Below are 24543 nucleotides of genomic sequence, written 5' to 3'. Positions count from 1 at the left end.
GACCAGGGGCACTGGCATCAGCAGTCTTGGGGGGTGTGTGTGTGGCATAAGTCCTCCGGGAGGAGGTCACCATTAGCCCCACTACAGAGCACTGGGTGGGTAATCCACAAACTAGAGAACAATTATACCAAAGAAATTCACACACTGCAGCAAAAGTTCTAGGCCCCCCTCAGACTTCCCAACCTGGGGATCCCACAAAAGGACTGGGAATCCCCAGGGAATCTGACTTTTGAAAGTCAGGGGGATTTGATTACAGATCTCCCACAGGACTGGGGAAGCAGTTTCTTGGTACAAACAAAGCTTTGTATGCTCCAGGACTGAAAAGAAAGGAGCAATGACCCTGCAAGAGACTGAGTTAGACTTGCATATGTTTGGAAGTTTCTGGCAGAGGTGTGGGTCAACAGTGGCCTGCTGTGGGGTCAGCGGCACTGGCAGCAGCAGGCCTACATAGGCGTGTGGGGTGCTGGTATAAGTCCTCTTGGAGGAGGTTGCCATTACCCCTAGCATAGTGCCTGTAGCCTACCATAGAGACTGCAAACTCTAGGACTGGGCTTCCTCAGGCCGAACTATAGGGAGGGAGCATAGCCCGGCCCAGCAGCATAAAGTTGGATTAAAGATTTACTGATCATGGCCCTGTCCAACAGAGCATGACCCAGTTTTCCCCACAGCAAGTCCCTCCCATCAGTGAAGCTTGCATAGGCCTCTAATCCTCATCTATCACAGGGCAAACAGAATGAAAACCATAATCAAAGAAAACTAACCAAAATGATCATGTAGATTCACAGCTTTGTGTAACTGAAACTATGAGCCATGCTGTGTAGGGCCACCTAAGGCAGATGGATCGTGGATGGTAGAGAGTTCTGACAAAACACAGTCCCTGGAGAAGAGAGTGGCAAACCGTGTCGGCATTCTTGCCTTGAGAACCCCATGAACAGTATGAAAGCCAAAAACATATGACAGTGAAAGATGAGGTCAGTAGATGTCTAATACACTTCTGGAGAAAAGGATGGAGAAATAGCTCCAGAAAGAGGGAAGAGGCTGAGCCAAAGTGAAAATGATGCCCAGTTTTGGATGTATCTGGTGAAAGTAAAGTCTGTTGTGAAGAATAGTACTGCACAGGTACCTGGAATCTTAGGTCCATGAGTCAAGGCGAATTGTGGTCAAACAAGGAGATGGTGAGAGTGAATGTTGACATTTTAGGAAAAAGTGACCTAAATGGATGGGAATGGGCAAATTTAATTCAGATGACCATTATATCTACTACTGTGGGCAAGACTCCCTTAGAAGAAATGGAGTAGTCCTCATTAATCAGCAAGAGTCTGAAATGCAGTACTTGGGTGCAATCTCTAAAACAATAGAATGATCTTAGTTTGTTTCCAATTTGTGTATGGATATGAGAGTTGGACCATAAAGAAGGCCGAGTGCCGATGAATTGATACTTTCAAACTGTGGTGCTGGAGAAGACTCTTGAGAGTCCCTTGGACTGCAAGGAGATCAAACCAGTTCATCCTAAAGAATATCAACCCTGAATATTCATTGGAAGGGCTGAAGCTCCAATACTTTCACCACCCGAGGCGAACAGCTGACTCATTGGAAAAGACCCTGATGCTGGAAAGACAGAGGGCAGGAGGAGAAGGGGGGTGATAGAGGATGAGACCGTTGGATGGCATCATCCACTCAGAGGATGTGAGTGTGAGCAGTCTGGGAAATAGTGAAGGGTAGGGAAGAGCTGGTGTGCTGCAGTCCATGTGGTTGCAAAGCATCAGACGTGACTAAGTGAACAACAATAGTCTATTGATTGTATCAAATGAAGCAACAGAAGTTACGTTTTAACATTTTAGATAGTCAAATTTGAAATGGAACTTAAAGGAACTAAGACTTAAAGTTCTGAATACCAGATAGGTTTTGTACATCTTTTCTTAAACCCAAAGTATCCTCTCTTAGAAATGGAGTAGTTAGTTAATTATCCTTCTTGGAGACTTTGGCTACAATAAGAGGCCAAGAGACTACAGGTTGCTGACCTGCTGGCATTGCTGGATAGTGACAAGAACTAGGGGCCAGGTCCCAGGGACAGAGGAGACCATAGCAATACGGGCTACTAGAACTGGGTGAAAATGCAAGCTAAGTGCCTTGACAAAACTTACCTTAGAAACTCAGTCTATTAAGATCAATAAGGTAGGATTGGCTTTCCAAAGGACAGAGGTCAACAGCTGCTATAGAGTGAACATTAGTAAAAGCGTTGACTACTGTGAATACTTAAGTACCTGGCAACTCTTGACCTAAAGGAGGATATATGAAGCCACAACAAACCAACAAAACCCCCTTGAAAAATACAACCCCAGTGTTTATCAGAGCTTCACTTCTCTTCTCTCTGGCCAGGCTCTGAGTACAATGCAGCATATGATATAGCATTACCTTTGTCCCAACTCTGCTCTCTCTTGAAGAGTTATGGGTAATGGTCATTTAACATATCTAGCAATTTAGAAGCCCCTTTGAAGACCTTGAACATCTAACCAGTGTTAGAAACTTTAGCTCTTTAAATGCAGAATTTGGCCCATCAAACTGCATCCTTTTCTACACTTTGCAAGTATGGAGTAGCAGACACACATTTAAGCATTCTGCCCTAATACCTGTATTAGGAGTTTGAACATCATTGGTTGGATATTTGTCATCTTGGTCTTTTTCACAGTCTTGAAATACCACGTTTCTAGGATGCTTATTTTCCATTTCTGGTTTTTCTGATCCTAGGTCAACATCTACATCGTCAATGATGGCTTCTTGAACTTGTTTCTTGCTTACACAAACTTCAATGTTTTATCCAAATCTAACTTGACTCTTTATTGTCAGAATGTCAACAATTGCATGTTGCATCTCTCCAATAGGCTGAGCTCCTGCCAGAATGGCCTTCTCAGATTGTGACAATATTTTCAGTAGGACTTGAGTGGTTTTAGTACATGTGAGGCATATCCAATATTTAACAAGCTTTTTTTTGACATCAGTCTGGGATATTTTTAATTAGGTCATTCAGCGTAACCAATACTACTACTTCTTGGAAATCTCTCATTAATCAGGTTTAGGCATTTAGAAAATATTTAGTTTACTTTTTCAGTGAAGAGTTTTTTTTTCATTTTCTGCTATGGCAGTCCAGGAGGACCCAACTGACTTTTCATTTTGTGCTTTGGGCTCAGACTGTGTGGCTACTGAACTCAGAGGCTTTTTCACACTTTTCCTTTGTCAGTTTTCCATTCAGATGAGCTTTTCTCTCCTCCACAGTTTATTTGGGTTGAATCCATCTACTAAAATGCTTTTCACCATGGTATGTCTCTGCTGGTCAATGCTTTTTGAGTTTTCTATTAGTTTAGTATTAGAAAACAAAGCAGGCCTGGCTACCATTTCAGCTGTTATGCTTCTTGATAAGTGTCTTATGTCCTGAGAAGCAACTGTTTTGATACCAGATGAAACTGTATTTGTGATAATTCTATATCCCAAGGCCCTTTCCAAATTGTAACATTGGTAGACATCTTGAGGCCTTGTTTCACAGTGTCTTGGGTATTACTGTGGTGACTTTTTTTAGGGAAGGAGATTATTCTTTTCTATGTCATTTTACATAGTATCTGTTCCCTTTATTGTTTTTTGTATAAAATCAATCTGGTTTCTTTACTGGGTGGATAAAATAGGGCGTGGGGGGTGGGGCGGGATTTTTGCTCAGCTACAGAGAACCACGAGTCCGTCATTCTCACCGCCCCTTGATTGCTGCATGTAGGAGCAGGGGCAAGCTCTTTTCCAAGCTGATATAGTCAGGAGAGATACACATTCATCAAAAAGGAAGAAGGAATGACTATCCTGAATAGTGTTAATAGTAACAGGAATAAAGATGACGTGAAACCCATCAAATGAAACAATACTATTTTCATTCAACTGATCACAAAGTGTCTTCAGTTAATAACTTGGCACTTATTTAAAGGTTTAACAGAAGTGAGACCAAAACATTTTGTATCGACATGTCATGAAATAACAGCATCTTTTGTTAAAATAACAATATACTAGAAAAAATATGGCAAATATAAATTTTCATGGAGGACAAAACAGTTACAAAGCTCAATCACATACCAAAGTTCAGCTAAAAGAACTTTTCCTCTTGTAAATTAGAAGAGATTTAAAAAAGAAACAAAACTAAGACTTTTCAGAGGATTGGGAAACAGATTGCTCAGTCCAAGTGTACCCCAGTTTAAATAGCTACATGAATTGAGACAAATGAAAATTATTTGAATATACACCTTTGTGAGATAAGATGCAAATGTTGAAAGTCAACAATTAGTTCACACATTATAGCCAAAATAAACTCTGTTCGTGTGTATCAACATATTTTACACAAACTTAGTTTCTGTATCTAGCTGGGCGTCTAAAGTGAGTGTGACAGGACTGAAAGGGGGAAATAAAGCACGGTCCTCAAATAAGGCTTCAGGAAATCTGCGGGGGGGGGGGGAATACAAGAATAGGGGAGAGGAGGGGGCTCAAACTGAGCACCCACCGTGTATCAGGCACCACTGTGGTGACTTCTAATAGGAGGTAGCACAAGTTGTCTGCTCTGAGATGTGGTGCTCCCAACTTTAGTTGGTAGTCATCATGAGAGGTTCTATCACTTTTCACTGTTACACTGATGGTGTCTACAGGCTGAGGTTTTGTGAATTTAGAGACTGGTTGGAAGTTTCTTGGTTGTTGCAGAACTCATCTTTTACTTACAGAGGTTTTTAAAAAGAATTATTCTTGGACTGAACAACCAGGCCACAAAAAAATCCAAGCACAGGTTTCTTGGGCATGTTAGCATCTTGCTTTGTCTTTTCTGTAGTTTTGTTTTTACTATTTTTAAGGTGAAAAATGTTTGGTTTAATGTCATACGTTGATGTTGAGGGTCATCTTTAATTGGTAACAATGGCAGAGTTTTACCCTCAGAATTTAGTGATTGATACACCTTAGCTAATTTATCAGAAGGTTTTAAGGGAATAGCTTTTTCCATTGTTATATATTTGATTTAGTAGGTCCACTGACATTCTTTATCAGCCATTTTTGTCTTAAGTTTTCAGAACTTTTGTCTCTTCTTGGACCTGGCCTTCATATATCTTCACTCTCCAAGCTCTACCACTGATAATACCTGATCTTCCTGTTTGTATGCAAAAATTTTTTCTTACCAGATGCTCCTTGAGCTTTCATCATCTTTCCTCTGAGCAGGAACTGGACTCTCAGACTTCAGGGGCAGCTGAAACCCCCTCAGGACAAATGGGGTGCTCAACACAGCTCAGGGACAAGGGGAGGTGTTTCTGGCTTGACCACTGCAGACGACTCATTTTTAAAGAATCGCCCTTAATCCTGGATGTTCAATAACTGCCGTAAACATCCATCCCTCTGACAGAATACCTCTTGTAAGCAGTCATCTTTCCTACCAGTGTCTGCCGTATGTTCAAAGAGACTCCTATCCTTGCCCTCAAAGACAACGTTCACGTTTATCCAGGTTCCTTTTAAAACCTTGCATCTTGGTTCCTGAAACTGGAACAGTCCAGTTTCATGGAAACCAAAAGCTCGTGGTGTTGTAGCATAGGAATCCTGTTGTGCTTGTTTTTATAGCTTGATCAATGTAAAGAAAGCAGCTTAATCTCCCTGTTTCCATAAAGGGACTTAATTGCAGACCTGAAGGGACCAGAATTAGAAGAAACACTTCTGACTCCTCTCTCCATATCTGTTTAATGGAGACTGAACAACAAATACTCATCTCCATGTTTTTCTGAATAGTTGTCTCTAATCTGTGGCTCTATAGTTTACAGGTGAAAAAGAGGTGTTTCTTAATGAAGCTGGTTTAGTGCTGACTCAGTCCATCAGAATACCATATTGGATTGAGAAGTCAGCAACTAATGATGGCTTTAGATCTTGGTGCCATATTCCAAATTGTCATAACACTTGTATGTACTCAGTGATCATGTTCTGTCTGATTTCTGGGGATAAACCTAGGATATCTGATTTCCTACCTTTACTATTGATGAGTCAGTGCTATCCTGTAACCTGGAATCATAATCATATGTGCATCAGTGGGGTGTGTCCCAACTTCTGTTAAATCCCACAGTCTCCCAGGATTACATGCTTCTATCATTAGCTAAATCATTTGTCTCCAGGTAGTGTTTATCATTCAGTACCAATTCTATCTCTTCCCACAATTTACCTGTACACAGATGCTATGGGAACTTTCTATCATGTAGAAGACTGTCTCAAATGCTGGCTTTATCTTGTCACACTTAGACTGGACTACTTCAGGGGTTGTGTCCCTATTGCAGAAGCATGTGTCAGATAATGACAATTACAAGCCCCTTGGTAAGGGTAACAGGAAGACTATCTTATGATTGGTGCCTGAACTCCGTGAAAGATTTCCTTAACCTAAGTCTGAATTCACAGGGTGAAAAGAGAACTCTAGGGATCAAAAATCAAAAACCAGTATTTGGATAGCATACATAGTGCATATGTTAAAAAGGGTAGATAGTTTGTATTTGTGCCTTTATGAAAACAACTAAACTTGTGACTCAGAAAATTGGGAGTCCTCTTCTCAGTTCCCTCTCCATCAAAACTGGTCCTCAGTGAGGAGAGCAAAGGTGAATCAAAAGTTGCTCAGACTAAGACCAGAATAGGGTATTCAGAATAGGGACTTAGCTGGATTGAGAGAAGTCCAAGGACAGACATAGAGAACAGAAAGGGCTCCATGTGAGCATGCAAATTAAGGTAGTTGTCATAGTGTGGATCACTCAGTTCTGCAGGGAAGCAGGACCACCAGGGTATGCAATTTGAAAGCTATTACAAGGAATTGGTTTGTACAATTATGGAGGCTGAGAACTCTTAACCTGTAACTGTCAAACTAAAGGTACAGGAGAGCTGATGTGTAGTTCCAATCCAAGTTCAAAAGCCTGCAAACCAGAGAGCCTATAGTGTAAACTCTGGTCTGAAAGCCTGGAAGAATGAGACCCAAGAAGAGGCCACGTTTCAATTAGTCCAGAGGCAGGGCAAGACCGGCGTCCTGGCTCAGGGTGGTCAGACAGGAGGAGTTCCTTCCTACTCAGCCTTTGTTCTGCTCAGGCCTCCAGCAGATTGGATGGGGTTCACCAGCCCTAGGGAAGGTGTCTGCCATTCAACTGTTCCTCTCATCCATATACACCCACAGACAGAATTTCAATGTCTGAGCCATGGGGTGACTGGACACTTGTTTAGTCAAGTTTTCATATACAACTGACCATCACATGGTAGATCTGAGGGCATAGAATCCGGTAACTCAAGATGTAGAAGGTACCTAAAGGCCCCAGAGAGATCAATGACTGAACAGAAGAGACCAGGCACTAGACTGGAACATAGAGACGACCCAGTACAGTGACTGAGCTGGGAAATGAGAGGTTAGTCTCTTCTTGTCTGCTCAGGCAAGGAGGCCAAGAATAAAGTAGTAAGACAAGGAATGGAGGACGTACTAAGTGTACCAAATTCAAAATGACAAAATATACTTTGAAACATTATCTTGAAGCTTCAGAACACATGTTTATTGCAGCTCCAATGCACAAATCTTCGTGTCTACTCTACCTGGGCCTAAGAACTTTGGGATAATAGAATTAAGACAGTAGCATTTCTAACAAAATTCCCTGCTCTCAAGATGTCTATCATTGTCAAGAGGGTATTAAGTGAATATTTTCCATTTCTCCAGCAGTTGGTATGTGGCATAGTAGGGCTTATCATGTCAATCTGGTTGTCCTTCTCTAAAGCTGAGTCAAAAACGGAGATGAACTCCAGCAGGTATATCCTTAATGCATCTGGACCTGTGTCTTAAGACTGGATTGAAATGTCCTAAGAGCCTCAAAGAACCTCAAAAAACCTGTGAAGATGAGCAGAAACTAAAGAAGCCAAGATAGTCTGGTGAATTGGATTTCCATGTCACTCATCTTCTAAATCTAGTGCCTTTTTCTAGAGCTCTACTGTTTCATTTAGTTTTATTTTTTTCTAACCCTTTGAAGACCTTGTTATCCTGAACCATTTCCAATGGAATCTATATTTCCTGAATCTAAGAACTACCTATCAGAACAATGTACCTGGGCAGATTTGGTCATGCTTTCTTGTTAACAAAAGCAGGTTTGTGTTTGCAGATAGCTGTATAGTTGGCTGCGCTTTTTATCTTTTATATCTATGGGGAATTTATCACCCCTATGGTTTCTAGGTATGTATTCTATTGACTTCTCAGTGTCTCAAACTTCATAGATACAACAGTAATGTCATGGACTTTAATATAACCTTAAGTCTAATTTGGTAGCTGGTAGTCATCTTAACCCTCTGGGCACATTGTTCTTTTGATCTCTAATGGTATATGACATGAAGTGCTTATTTCCAAATTGCTAAATATTGCAGTATCTTCATACAGTGTCTACTTGACCAGTGTTCTTGGGTGTTCGTGTGCTCTATGAAGATACCTTGCTCTACTCCCATCTGCATGCCTCTACTCCATATCATCTTCAGTTTTTCTCTTCCAGGCCTCTGACCAGCAGTCTAGTCTTGCCGCTATTCATCAGATGTATGTATTTAACCCTCAAAGTGGAGATTCCCCCCCCACCCCCACACCCCCCCACACAATGAATAACCACGTGTACTGGCAAAGCTGGGCCCGTTAGGAGGACTACTCCCTCTCCTCTGCCACCCAAGGATACCTTGAGTGGGGTTGTTCAGACATTCATATTTGGCTTATGCTCTTAAGTATACCTATCCGTGAATCAATCCTGGCATTTTCTTAATATTTCTCATGTTCTGGAATGCATGTGAGTTAACAAGGCCTCCAGCTGTTGTGGAATCCATAGTCACAATATACACCTCGGAGGACACTCAAGACAGTGGAGTACAGTTTATTATGCCAGTGGGCCCAAGGGGAATCAGTTCTCAACAAGGACCCCAATTTCTGAGGACTAGGTTTTATACGCCGGCTCTGACTGGTTACACATTAGTAATTTACTTAATTCTTCCTGCATCTGCATGTTGTAAAACTAACAATTACAACATGCAGGTACAGGCACTATCATTAATCTGAGACAACCTGACCTTTACTTTCAATCCTTGTTTTCCATCTGTGAGGAGGGGGTTTCCAAGGAGACCTGTTTTTTCTTTAACGATGGTTTCCTCATTCCAGAGCAGGTTTCAGGCCCCATTCACATTCTGCCTTAAGATGGCTGACAATCTTCAAGATGGAATCCGTCTTGCCCTCCTTCCCCCCAGTGGCCCCAACACAGCAGCTACAGTTCAAGTGTTCAATAGTTATGTGTACATAGTGGCCACTGAGTTAGACAGTACTGAATACTAGTTTTGCAGCAATGCTTAAGGAGTACTCTGGGAGCTCCCTGGAGGTCCAGTGGTTAAGACTCTGCATTTCCACTGCAGGGGGCATGGGTTTGATCCCTGGTCAGGGAACCGAGATCCCCCACATGCATTGCTGCATGGCCAAAAAAAATAAAAAAAAACCCCCAAATTAAAAAGAAAACATGCCCTCTATACCCCATATAAGGAAAGAAGGCAGGGAGAAATTGAACTATAGTACAGATCCAACATAGCCTTGGCTACTCCAAGAACTCTTTCTAGAATGGCCTTTCAGCTTTCTCCTTAGTTTGGGTCACAATAACCACAGCATTGGGCTGCTCTGGAAGACATATGCATTGAAGTTTCTGATGTTGAGACAACTCTTGGGGAGGCCAACAAATAAAGGCTGCTTGGTAGCAGCAGCTGGGGCTCAAGTGCTTCACTGAAGGAAATCAGGGTGGCTGACCAGTGTCCGCTACACTTGACCATGGGAGATCTGCAAACCTCCTGTCTTAGACCTTAAACCTCAAATTTCTTAGGCTCCTTGAATTCAGTCAGAATTCTAGACATGTGACTTCATGAATAATTTGAAGGTCTAAATTTTTTTTCAAAAACCATCCTAACTCAAATACGTCAATCCTTGTATGTATGATTGGAAAGGGATATAAAATGTCCATGATATTCTTTATGGGTCAAGAAAAGTAGTAAAATTAAGTTTAGACAATCTATTGGCTTTGTCTTTTTTTGGTATGGGGACCAGTAAGGTTCCTCAGGGGCCTAAATATGGGTTTTGTCGGATTCTTTACTCCTGATGTAGTAGACTCTTGACCTGTGGAAAGTCCTTTATCTATAAAAATTCCTCCCTACCCTGCCTTCTCCTGCCCCTTCTCTCCCACCTCCTCATATCAGCTGAAGAGAGATAGGGAATGGTCACAGGCAGATGGCATTTCAGGAGACCTGTTGGTAGAAGGGCCATGGATAGGCTTAGGTGAGAGGAGTGGGGACTCCCCAAGTCGCTTTCAGAAGACAGCCATCTCCCTTCACCTCACTTCTCTCCCACTGCTCCTTTTAGTCCTTCTCTGACATGAGGCCTTACTTCATGTACACTTGGTAACATTAATACATGATATTACTGAAGCAGAATTTCAGTACCTATCCCTTAATTTCCTCAGGCAATCTCCTTAAGCATTCCTTAAGAACTTGCTTCCATGCTATTGTATTAATATTTAGCCAACCATAAACTGATGCATGCCAATTAATGATTTTCTATTATCCAGGTAAACCTAAGCCAGTTTGATCAGGTTTTATGAAATGGAAGTGTAAGCCTCTGCTTCAGGGACTAGTTAAAAACAACAACAACAAACCTCAGGTTAATCTCCTGGGTGAATTTTTCATCTTGTACCTTGTTTCTGGGTCTAAATGGGGAGAACATTGCTTAGATATTAGAAGTATGAAAGATGGTTCTTGCCTCCTATAATGGCCCCAATGAAGGATGCATACTAAGTCACCTCAGTCGTTTCCCAACTCTTTGTGACTCTACGGGCTGTGGCCCTCCAGGCTCCTCTGTCAATGGGATTCTCTAGGCAAGAATACTGGAGTGGGTTGCCATGGCTGCCTCTAGGGGGATCTTCCTGACCCAGGGATCAAACCTGCCTCTCGTGTATCCTGCATTGGCAGGAAGGCTCTTTACTACTAGTGCCATCTGGGAAAGGATATTCAGGCTATAGCTGAAGTCTTTTCTGTGGCAGGGAAATGACTTATTCTTTTCCACATCCAACTGCACCCTCATCAAATGCAGAATTGCCTTCCCCATTGAAGTAATACAAGTGTATTTTTATAAGCTATAAGATTCTCACTACTGACATATATATTTCATCAGCAGAGCATAAAGTTTAGGAAAACTCTTTATAGGATCTAGTTTCTCAGTGGAAATCTTCCTTGCTATTCCACTTTTTTTTTTTTTTAACACTGGGATATTTCCATTAGTTATCAACCCATTCATCTGGAGCCCCTTCTCTTTGGGAGAAGCAGTAAGCAGCTAACTTAAAGACTATATTCTGGAAACTGTATCTCTAAAGACTTTCTTCCTAAGAAAAAGGATACAAACTTGTTGCCAAACCTCAGTGTGTTTCACACTGGGCATCTAAGACTTGAAGGTATTATACGTTATCATATGCATCTTGGAATAGCTCCATCACTGGCTTCTGGTGCTTCATGGTTTCAAGTCTGTTCCAGTTGGGGATCATCATGAGGAGGACATGGGAAATTATGCTCCTTTCCCATGGAGATGAGATTTTTTCCCAAGAGTGACAAGCACTCTGAAAAGTATGTACTATAGCATTCTTCCTCAAACTTGGCTGTACTACTGTGTTTTAGACTCAGACTATTGGTTCCTTAACTTCTACCAACCACTTGCTGACCACAACTTCACCTACTGTCCTGCAACTATACTCTTGTTTACCTCTGAAGAAAACAAAGACAGTCTTCTGCCAAGTCCTTGATCAGAACTGACTCCTTTTTTTTTCCTCTGACTATATTCTTAGCTTTTCTATCCCTAGTCTTGATCAGTTTCTAACCTCGATTAAAGAGAAAGATTGTCCCCTTGTTAGTAAGTCTAATTTGATTTCAGAACAAACAGATCAGATGGCTGAAATGTCAATGTTTAGACTTCTAAAGAAAGCAATTTGCTAGGTGCCTTAGAATAGTGTAACGCTGTGTATCAGGTGGTTTCAATAATGTGATGATGAAAAATTTGCTTTTTAAGAAGCAATTAGCACTTCTCTGTAGGAACTGAAAACCTTCTCAATTGTCTTGTGACCGGTGCTTAACATGACATGAAGCATGATGACCACCAGATGTCGAGGGTTTCTAGACTTAAACATGTAGGAGGTGTTAAGGTCTAACTTTTAAAGCAGATAACACCTGAGCCATGATTATTTTTAAAAGTGAAATAAATCATATTATATCTTTATGCTTTCAAAGTAATGTCAATAGCAAATGTCTTTATCTGAAACTCAAACCCCACCAAATTAGACATCTCCACTTTTTTTAAAAACCACAACCCTGCTTCCTTTGGGTATAGAGCACATGGTAGAAAATGACACCAATTAGACTCAAATTTTTCCACTCAGCATCTTGCTTAGGGAAAGTGAAAGTGTATAGGCTCAACACTACTAATACCAATTGGAAGAAATGAACAGATACATTTCCTTCTTAGCGCATTTATGTCAGTGGTCTTGATTTTCCTAACTGAAAGCAAAGGAAAGCTATTCCAAAGTTTTTGCACTGGATTTTCCTAACTGAAAGCTAACTTAGAGAAAAACAAGTGCCTAAAGCACCACAATAAAAATGTGTATCAGATCATAAACTTGAGAGGGTAGCTCTATTTTAGTTTTGAGATACAAAACTAAATGTAAGACTTCACATTCTTACTGTGAGGTGTCTATGACCTCATGAAAAGTTAAAGGAAATCACTCAAATCAAGATTTCCCAATGAAAGAACCTGGATATTGGGTTAAGTTAAACTGAAGTGCTAACTTGGAACTTAAACAGAAAACATCTCTGATAGAAGGAATTGAATTTCTGTGAAGGTGAAGAGAAGCCCAAAGACCACTCTACTTCTGATCCTAACTAGAGTTTGGGGTCTACAAAACCACCCTTTCTCTGAAGAGATCTCTTAATAGCACCCTCAAATTAGGTAATTGTTTGAAGGACTCTGAACTCACTAATAGCTGTTATACTCATGGCCACACTGTATTACAGTGAAAGAATGCATAGTAAAATCAGCATGGGCAGAAATGCTGAAAGATGCAATGCACAGAGCTTCCAGTTATCTTCTCCCAGTGGAGTCACCTGGCAACAGTATGAGACCATCCATGGAATATCTTCTTCCAGGGATGCTCATCTTGTGTCCAGAGACTTGACTGGGGCTTGGGCATCTCAGACCTGGTTGACTGTTCACATGGCTAACTTCTCTCCAGCTCTTCCAGATGTCAAGTGAATACCATGTAACCACCACACTGCTGGACTATTTGTTGTGGCCCAAAGCCCCCAGGTAAACAGAGACTCTTATCAGCCATGGCATTCCAAAATCTTAGAGATCATGTTCCAAGAAATCAGAGAAAGAGTCAGCCCTCAGTTTGGGTAAGGTCAATTCATCTGTTCTCATTTTAAAACTTTCTCTAAAATAGTTTTTGAGCTATTAATATTAAGAACTATGAATTAGCCATGAAATCCCACAGTTAAGGATCCTCAAGTCAAATTTTAAGTGGATTTCAAGGCTAGCTATTTAAAAAATCTGAGTTACATTAAAAATGCACATTGTTTTCATCAAGCCAATGAAATCATGTTAACTTCTGATAGCACCCTCTTGTCTGTGAGACTGTACCTGGACCCAGGGGTCTGGGGCACTGGTCCTGGACATATATAATTGAAAAGGCAGGACCCCAATAGGATATCACCACAGGAGCTTCTGTAAGGTGAAGTATAACTCATGTTAGCCTCATCCCCTCTCCTCTTCATGTCTACAGGGATGAGGGGTCCAAGAGGCTGCATAGTTCAGGGCCTCCCCAATGGGACTGAGGATGGAGGACTGTTCTATTTCCTGTTCTGTTTACTTCTACAAAGCTAAGCCAACTTTATGCCAAGTTAAAGCCTATTGCATCTTATGAGCATACTAATCCAAATACATGACCACTGCTGGTAGCAATCCATCTGTTCTAGTAATTCCCCTTCTGATAGTCTCATTCACTGGGGTCTTTTTTTTTTTTAAGTTTCTCAATTTTGTTCTGTCCTGTGTTAACATCTCCTGGAGATATTAACTACTATAGGACAAAGAATATGTACAGCACAATCCCCTGTATCAAAGAATGTAGGAATACCTTGGATGAAGAGCCCATAGCACCAAATACAGATAGTAAATCTTCTCCCTCACTGGCAAACAAAATAAAACACCTATGTCCACGAGGGTTAAGCAGACTTTGGGAGTAGAAATGTCTTTGCATAATATGTCAGTTCTGAGAATGTAAGAGGAGTTAGGACATGAACTGCATGTAGCTGTATCTTACCTGTTCCTCATGGTTTCTCATGAGCACAGAGCTGCTCGGTTATCATGACTTGAGTATATCTGAGTCAGCACAAATGTTAAGTAGACACTGCTTGTTGCAAATCAACGCGAGGGAGGAACAAGACCCAAACTCCACATTTATTTTCTGTTGTATCATTCCCATTGCAGTGTTTGGATGTCTTTTCTCAGGCCAAAGCCACTGCTGCATAAACTTACCAGTTCTTTTCCAGTCCAATCTCTCCCAGAGTCTTAACTCATTTTAGAGTTTCCCCTATGTGGGAATCTTTGGGCTTGATCATTAGGAAAGGGGGCCAGCTGGTTATTAGTTCATTAGTTTAAACTTGACATGAACAACATGTTGAATTTCATACCCAGAAAGGAGTCCATGAAAGATGCTCAGGGCCCAGTCTTGAAACATTTTTTTGTTTACCCTTTTGATTTTACTAGGCCCACTTATGACTTCTCCATGTGGGAGGTATTGCATTATAGAAGAACTTAGAAAAATACTTCCAATTGCTAGATGTCTCCATATACCTCTTAACATCCTAAAATCTTTTAATAAAAAGATAATTGCTTTAAGTATTGATTTCTGCCAAACATCAACATGAATTAGCCTTAGGTATTGTGTTGGTTTCTGCCAAACATCGGCATGAATTAACCATAGGTATCTGCCCTCCCTCCTGAGCCTCCATCCCAGCCCTCTAGCTTGTTACAAAGCCCTGCTTTGAATTCCCTAAGTCATTCAGCAAATCCCATTGGCTATCCTAACATCCCAAAGTCTTAGCACAAATGAGTAGCACACCGGGGATAGAAGCTTAGTCTGAGCAGGAAACTATTTTCATACCATCTATGAAATATATTAAACTCTTTGTCATCAAAATGGGCAAAGACACTAGCTATGAGCTATGTCTTAATAACAAAGCTGTAGTTAAGGATGGACAGTCCCTTTAGACAATACCTATTAAATGCCTAACAGACTTTCTAAGAGTGGGCTCAGAGATGAGGATAGGCCAAACTTCAGGGAACAGATGGAGAAAGGGACCTGGGCATCAAAAAGTTTGAACAACTCAGATTGTTAATCCAACAACCTAAAACTCATTCCAGTGCCTGAAATTAATTGACAACCTTTTGATATCAAAGTGCACTTCCTAAAGCACTCAACATTGTCATCGAAAGTTGGGTCCAGCTGCTCGCCACTAAGAAGCCAATAAAGAGGCCAGACTGGTGGAAAGGACAGTTTGCTTTATTTTGGATGCTAGCACCTGGGGTCAGGGGGACTGCTGTCCAAAGACTGACACCCTCCTCTACAGTCAGGGGGAAATAGCTTTCATAGACTGAGGGAGGGGGCTACTTGCAGAAACAGCAGAGTCAGCTCTGAGAGTCATCTTGAAATGGTCATGTGTTCTGACCAGCATCGTCCTGATTTTAAGTACAATTAATCTTCAGTTCCAGGCGGTTTGTCCCCATGTCCTTGATGCCAGTTCTCTGAATTGTGGCAGCTTATGTCATGACCACAGTTGGGTCATGTAGTTAACTTCTACCTGGTGGGTTTTTCACTGTCTATAAGACAACTCACAGGGTATGGCTTGGAATATTATATATAGTCCCTGAGGAGGAACTAGAGGTTCTTAACTTTGCTTAGTGGCTAAGCTATTATTGGGTTTTCTTTGACTGTTTTCCTTTGTTTCTTCGTTTTCTCACTCTGATTAAAATTTATTCTTTGGTTAAAGTTTTTCCACAGTCAAAAGGCAAGCAGATAACATGTGGGGGAGGGGGAAGACCACAGGGTCCTGCTATTTCAATTTGTCTATTGCTTAAATTTAAGTTTTCCTTAGTGCATGAGTAGTAATTTCTGACTAAGGGCTAAGCTATGTGCTTCATTCAGAATCTCACAGATGCTGTTCATTGCTTATGAACAAGGCAGTGCAGGAGGATTAAAGAGCCTCACCTGTGGCTGGCTTCCTCTAGAGTGATTCTTTTCATTTGTGTACAAAAATGAAGACCCTTAATCCCTCCCTTGGTCCATCACAACATGAAAGAGAATCTTAGGATGCTGTTTCCTATTGTCCCTTTCAGAATTCTTAAGGATGTCACAGGGTAGGTAAAAAACCCAATAACAATGCCAATTGGTGTAAAAATGGCAGCTATCATATTGGAGTGGGGGTAACTGGTCAAAGCCTGGATAAAAGGATGAGGAAGGAAGTTTGCACCAGGGAAGATGAGAGCAGGGACAACTAACGAGAAATGCTCGACTCAGGAGAAGTGCTCCTTGCAATAATGACATGTATGCATGCTAAGTCACTTCAGTCGTGTCTGACTCTGTGCGGCGACCCTGTGGACCGCAGCTCACCAGGCTCCTCTGTCCATGGGGTTCTCCAGGCAAGAGTACTGGGGTGTGTTGCCATGCCCTCTTCCTTCCTCTGCCATGCCATCCTGACCCAGGGATGAAGCCTGTGTCTCTTACATCCCCTGAGTTAGCAGGCATGTTCTTTTTTTTTTTTTTTTATTTGACTGCATGAGGTCTTAGTTACAGCACATGGGATCTTGTTCCCTGACCAGGGTGTGAACCCGGGCCCCCTGCATTGGAAGCACAGAGTCTTAGCCACTGAACCACCATGGAAGTCCCCGCAGGCATGTTCTTTACCACTCAGTTCAGTCACTCAGTTGTGTCCAACTCTTTGCAACCCCATGAATCACAGCACGCCAGGCCTCTCTGTCCATCACAAACGCCTGGAGTTTACTCAAACACATGTCCATCGAGTCGGTGATGCCATCCAGCCATCTCATCTTCCGTCGTCCCCTTCTCCTCCTGCCCCCCAATCCCTCCCAGCATCAGGGTCTTTTCCAATGAGTCAATGCTTCACATGAGGTGGTCATAGTATTGGAGTTTCAGCTTCAGCATCAGTCCTTCCATGGAACACCCAGGACTGATATGCTTTAGGATGGACTGATTGGATCTCCTTGCAGTCCAAGAGACTCTCAAGAGTCTTCTCCAATGCCACAGTTCACAAGCATCAATTCTTTGGCGCTCAGCTTTCTTCACAGTCCAACTCTCACATCGTACATGACCACTGGAAAAACATAGCCTTGACTAGATGGACCTTTGTTGGCAAAGTAATGTCTCTGCTTTTCAATATGCTATTAGGTTGGTCATAACTTTCCTTCCAAGGAGTAAGCGTCTTTTAATTTCATGGCTGTAATCACCACCTGCAGTGATTTTGGAGCCCCCAAAAATAAAGTCTGATACTGTTTCCACTGTTTCCCATCTATTTGCCATGAAGTGATGGGACCAGATGCCATGATCTTAGTTTTCTGAATGTTGAGCTTTCAGTCAACTTTTTCACTCTCCTCTTTCATTTTCATCAAGAGGCTTTTTAGTTCCTCTTCACTTTCTGCCATAAGGGTGGTGTCATCTGCATATCTGAGATTATTGATATTTCTCCCGGCAATCTTGATTCCAGCTTGTGCTTCATCTAGCCCAGTGTTTCTCATGATGTACTCTGCATATAAGTTAAATAAGTAGGGTGACAAATACAGCCTTGATGTCCCCCTTTTCCTATTGGGACTAGTCTGCTATTCCATGTCCAGTTCTAACTGTTGCTTCCTGACCTGAATATAGGTTTCTCAAGAGGGAGGTCAGATGGTCTGGTATGCCCATCTCCTTCAGAATTTTCCACAGTTTATTGTGATCAACACAGTCAAAGGCTTTGGCATAGTCAATAAAGCAGAAACAGATGTTTTTCTGGAACTCTCTTGCTTTTTCGATGATCCAGCGGATATTGGCAATTTGACCTCTGGTTCCTCTGCCTTTTCTAAAACCAGCTTGAACATCTGGAAGTTCATGGTTCATGTATTGCTGAAGCCTGGCTTGGAGAATTTTGAACATTACTTTACTAGCATGTGAGATGAGTGCAATTGTACAGTAGTTTGAGCATTTTTGGGGATTGCCTTTCTTTGGGATTGGAATGAAAACTGACCTCTTCCAGTCCTGTGGCCACTGCTGAGTTTCCAAATTTGCTGGCATATTGAGTGCAGCACTTTCATAGCATCATCTTTTAGGATTTGAAATAGCTCAACTGGAATTCCATCACCTCCACTAGCTTTGTTTGCAGTGATACTTTCTAAGGCCCACTTGACTTCACATTCCAGGATGTCTGGCTCTAGGTAAGTGCTCACACCATCGTGATTATCTGGGTCATGAAGATCTTTTTTGTACAGTTCTTCTGTGTATTCTTTCCACGTTGTCTTAATATCTTCTGCTTCTGTTAGGTCCATACCATTTCTGTCCTTTATTGAACCCATCTTTGCATGAAATGTTCCACTGGTATCTCTAATTTTCTTGAAGAGATCTCTAGTCTTTCCCATTCTGTTGCTTTCCTCTATTTCTTTGCATTGATCACTGAGGAAGGCTTTCTTATCTCTCCTTGCTATTCTTTGGAACTCTGCATTCAAATGGGAATATCTTTCCTTTTCTCCTTTGCTTTTCGCTTCTCTTTTCACAGCTATTTGTAAAGCCTCCTCAGACAACCATTTTGCCTTTTTGCATTTCTTTTCCATGGGGATGGTCTTGATCCCTGTCTCCTGTACAATGTCACAAACCTCTGTCCATAGTTCATCAGGCTCTCTGTCTATCAGATCTAGTCCCTTAAATCTATTTCTCACTTCCACTGTATAGTCATAAGGGATTTGATTTACGTCATACCTGAATGGTCTAGTGGTTTTCCCTACTTTCTTCAGTTTAAGTCTGAATTTGGCAATAAGGAGTTCATGATCTGAGCCACAGTCAGCTCCTGGTCTTGTTTTTGCTGACTGTATAGAGCTTCTCCATCTTTGGCTGCAAAGAATATAATAAGCCCCAAAGTGACTCAGGTGTTTGCAGTAATCCTATGGGTACAGGAGTTGCTGCTCAACCTAACATGTTGAGCTCAGCCCTAAGTCAGAAGTTACTACTTTTCAGAATCTGGTGTCTAGACACAACATTAAATCCTAGTGGAGAGCTTCATATATCCTGGCTTCACTAGCAGTATTTCTTTGGGCTCGTTTTAGGACTTTTGTCCCAAAGGAACTACAGGTTGATGGCTCACAGCTGTCCACATGATTTGTGAGCCTAATTGTTCTTCTAACTGAAGACTACTCGGATCACCTGGGAACTTCTTGTTTATGGTTACAGGACAGCTCTGGAGCTGGGTTCAATGTGAAATGATTTTAAGCAATCTTACACTTAGGCTGTCTGGTATTGTGGAAGCTGTCCAGGTCAGAGCAGGGATAGTTGTCATTCCTCGGAAAAGCACACGACAGGGTAACTGCATCTTCTGTTTCTTTGCATTACTGTGTTCTGTCACTCAGGAGTCTGGGCCCCCATGTGGGGCTTCTCCTGGATTTGCCTGTCCTATGTTATCAAGAATTCTCTGGGGGTAGATCTAGGTAGGAAGCAATCCTTCTGTGAACAGTTAAGTCTGGATTTACTGTACATGAGTTAAGGATGCATGTAACAGGGTACAAGCTATTATCTTCCTTTTTCCTATAAGCAGACTTCTTCTTGGCTGCCTTACTCCATGTTCTTTATAGAGGTGGTGGCATCAATAGCCAAAAAATGGGGATGTTGGAGCGGTTAATTCAAAGTCAGTACATGCGTTTTCCCCTTCTAGCTGCTGTTACTTTTTATCTCTTGGTCAGCACTAATATTTCTCTTTGGCAATGACCACCAACTAATACATGTTTGTAGAGAATCATTTTTCAACTTGGCTGTCAAATAACAAGCCATAAACATCGATCTCTCAGACAAAGTAGCTTTTGGGAGCAGTCACCTTCCCCACTAATGTCTGCCTAACATTGAAAAAGGTTTCTTGTCCTTGCCCTCAAAGCCATTTTCCAACTTACCCAGATAGCTTTAAAATCTTGCGTTTTAGTTCCTGACCAACACTTCTTGTGTTGTAGCTTCTGTTTCTGCTGGTTTCTACTGCTTGATCAGTGTGGAGGGAGCAGCTTAACTTCCCTGTTTTCATGCAAGGACTTGGCTACTCCCCTGAAGGGGGCAGAATTAGAAGAAACACTTCTGACTCCTCTCTCCATATCTTAATAGTCCCTTCTCAAGCGATGCATAATGACCCATCTCTTTAATGGAGATTAGGAACAGCAAATACTACTTGCCCATTCTTTTTACTGAGTAGTTGTCTTTAATCCTGTGGCTTTCTGTAGCCTGCAGGTGAAAAATGGATTTTTCTTCATAAAGGTGGTTAGTGTCTGCAGGGGTTAATAATCAGCCACCTGTTGCTCTGGCTAAGCCATGAGAAAAACACCATGGAAAAATAATAAAAGCAAAACATAGCAATACAGTATAATCTAAGCAAAAGTACATCAGGTTATTAATTGGGGTCATCATGCCCTGTTAAGCTATGGAAAAACATAATGTGGACCTTGGAACACTGGGTCAATGCAAGTTCAGAACACTGCTTGTGCACACACCAAGATATTTTCCCAAGGCATATGTGGGTCTACGACCTATAGCTGGGTGATACCTCTTGTACAAGAAAATAACAGATGGTTCCAAGTAATCAATAAAATAAGAGATGTGACTGGGGACAGAGGAGGCTGATTTTATCGTAGCACAACAGATACTTTCTGTGTGCCAAGGCACTAAATAAAAGTGATGTGGCTCCAAGGGACAGGGCTGTTGGTCCAAGAGGTCTTGAGTCCCCCATTTCCATCTTTAAAACTTAAATTCTGTCTCTAGTTTCTTTCTGCCAAACTGTGTGTTGACCACTTTCAATCCCTACCTGCTGTGCTGGCCGCAGCAAATGTCTATACTCAGTCTATCAGTATACCACTTCGGATTGAGACGGAGCAAGTAATGACAGTTTTAAATCTTGGTCCTATATTCCAATTCAGTTTAATCAACCAAATCAATATTTCAACTTCTGCCGTGATGAGATAAATCTGTGTTTAACACATGGCCCTACCACTTAGTACCTGTGTGTCCTCTGAATCTATCAATACTTAACCTCTATATTCCTCAGTATTTCCTTGCCTGTAAAATGAGGGTGCGTGTGTGAGTGCTCAGTTGTTTGACTCTTTGTGACCCCATAGACTAGAGCCCACCAAGCTCCTCTGGCCATGGGATTTTCCAGGCAAGAATACTTGAGTGGGTTGGCATTTCCCTCTCCAGGGGATCTTCCCCACCCAGGGATTGAACCTGCATCTCTTGCATCTCCTGCATCATCAGGGGGCTTCTTTATCACTAGCACCACTTGGGAAGCCCCTAAACGAGGGTAACAGTACTTATATTGTAAGGTGGTTATGAAAACTAAGGAAGCAAACAAATCTAAAGAGCTTAGAAGTGTTAAATGGTTGTCAGGCACTAAAATATTTACTTAGCTCCAAGGCTTTATTTAATACCTATAGGAGAAGTGAACATAACTAGAGCTTAGAAACCACAGTTCTTAACTCCTACAGACCATCTACACCACCTTTCTTTCCTGGATAATACCAAACTCTCCTCTCTGTCTCAATATCTTTCCATTTCCAGTTTTTTCAACTTAGACTTCTCTTTAGGTTTCAGTTATGTTCTTTAGGTGCAGTTATGTCCTTTATCACTTAACTATCAGCTCAACTTCGTCTTAGTGATTCATGCTTGAATTCATGATTGAATTCATGATTCATGCTTGAATGGATATCTTTGTGGTCCTTTCTTCTGCTAGACTGCTAAGTTATATTGAGAAATGTGTTCACCTTTGTATGAACAATAGCTAAAACATTCTAGTAGCAGAACATACCTCAGTGTGTTGAGCTAAAGAACAACTCATAGAAAAAATAGAGAATGTGGGATCCCCTGAACAGAGAGGGTTGAGAATCAAGGATGAAAGTAACCATGTTCCAGGTGAGAGCAAAGGCAGCACTGAGTTTGAGCTGGCATTCAGATGCAGGAAGGTTTTAGTTTTGAGTCTGGAGTTTCTTGATATAGTGGGGGTTTAGAAAAAGCCTCTATGTCCAAGAATTCTACCCTAGGAAGCAATGCCAAATTAATACTGACAACGTGGTAGTTACTCTGCCAGTTAGAAGGAAAATTGAACCAGCTCAGGGAATTTGGTTGACAGACTCATAGGATAGACTGCATTTGGGGAATGACATGGTTAAGGAATCTAGTTATGTACCCGATTGCCGTTCTGCTCAGCCTTCACACCTGATCGTGAGTCCTCATTCAGCAATAAGGGATTCCAATTTTTTCAATGAAGTTCATGAAATGAACTATTTCTGAAACCACTGCCTCACTATAAATGTGGAGACTCAGAAATATCAGTCTGAGAAGGAGAAATATTATATGACACCCCTTATATGTGAAATCTAAAAAGAAATATGATACAAATGGACTTACAAAACAGAAACAGACTCACAGATTTCAAGAAAGAGCTAATTGTTTCCAGGGGAAAGTGCATGGGGAAGGGGTAGTTAGGGAGTTTGGGATGAGCATATATACACTGCTGTATTTAAAGTGGATAACCAACAAGGACCTACTTACTATATGGCACCTGGAACTCTGCTCAATATTATGTGCCAGGCTGGATGGGAGGGGAGTTTGGGGGAGAAGGGATACATGTATATGTATGACTGAGTCCCTTCGCTGTTTACCTGCAACTATCATGACATTGTTAATCGGCTATACCTCAATACAAAATAGTTATAAAAATTTCTTTAAAAAAGGAAAAGAACTTTCTACCATGTAGACATCTGTCTCAATAGCTGGGTAATCTTGTTGGGCTTAAGTTGATCTCAATGTCCTCATTGAGATCTTAAGTTGAACTCAGTGTCCTCATTGAGAAACCTGTGTTGAATGAAAACCCTGACCAGGGATAACAGACTCCATCTTTTGACTGGTGCTTGAAGTCAATGGGTGACTTCCTTACATATAAGTCTGAACCTGCAAGATCAAAGGAAGTGAGGTCTAGAAACCAAAGAACAAACCCAGTTGTTAACATACAGTGTGTTAAAGGTATAAACTTAAAATTCCTACACTTTTAATTGAAAACAAACTAAACTTGAGTCTCAGAAAATTAGGAGTCCTCTTCCTAGTTTTCTCTCCATCAAACTGGTCCTCAACCAAGAGAGGAAAAAGGGGAATCAAAAGTTGCTCATCCTAAAAGACCAGAATAGGGTATTTGGGGTCATAGGGACTTATCTGGATTGAAAGAAGTCCAACAACAGAAAATAGAAAGGGCTCTGTGTGGGCATGCAATTTAAATTATTATAATTACCATAGTGTGGATTACTCCCCAGGGAACAGGTTCAATAAAGTAAGCATATGAAAGCTATTACAAGGAACTGGTTTATGCAATTATTGAGGCTGAGAATTCTAAAGCTGCAGCTGTCAAGCTAGGATGAAGAGTGAGGCACCAAAAACACAGTAAATCTTCTCTTTCCCCACAAAACAAAATAAACCCTAGGTCTAATAGAAAGCAGACTTGGGGACAGAAATGTCCTTGTGTAACTTGTCAGTCCTAAAGAGTATAAGAAGGCTGGGGGCACTAATACTTGTGGTTGTGAACCAAAATGGATGAAGATCATTCTATGAGTTATAAATGTTCTAATATCTAAGTGTAAGTTTGGGGCTGAGTGTTCCTTTAGGTAATAGCTATTAAATAAGTAACAGGCACTTTCAGAATAGGCTCAGTAGAGATGAGGACAGGGCAAAGCTCTGAGAACAGATGGAGAAAGAGGCCTCCATGTCAGAAGAAAGTCCAAACAACTCACACTGGTCATCCACACAACTTGCTGAGGTGCCTCCAGCAGTATTTTAGTCTGCCTCACTAAAAAACCCAGAGCTGTTCAGAAGTCTTGTCCCAACAAGGGCCAAGCAGTTAGTAATATATCCTTTATACTCTCTTCCCATATGTTCTGCATACAAGAGATGGGAGTGAGAGGGAGGAGCAACTTATGAATGAAAACTCAAAGTGGTAACTCAATGGTAGTAACCAGACACTTAAAAATAAGTTGTTATGGGGAAAACTGACATTGTCTCAGCTCAGTTTCCTCAGTCTGCTAATCTAGAGCAGTCTCAAGCTATTCTTGTCACTGCCTCCCTTCTAATAAGGCAGTGATCCCCAACTTTTGGGCACCATTGACCAGTTTCC

General features: G+C 41.5%; 1 pseudogene; it reads right to left on the bottom strand.

Annotated features, from left to right (window-relative positions):
- Nucleotides 1-2446: 2446 nt before the first annotated feature.
- Nucleotides 2447-14431, bottom strand: LOC122702340 (annotated as a pseudogene).
- Nucleotides 14432-24543: the final 10112 nt, after the last annotated feature.

Source organism: Cervus elaphus, chromosome 1 (assembly GCF_910594005.1).
Source record: "Cervus elaphus chromosome 1, mCerEla1.1, whole genome shotgun sequence".
Lineage (NCBI taxonomy): Eukaryota > Metazoa > Chordata > Mammalia > Artiodactyla > Cervidae > Cervus > Cervus elaphus.
The sequence above is the reverse complement of the archived record's forward strand: the minus strand, read 5'-3'. Positions and strand labels throughout refer to the sequence as shown.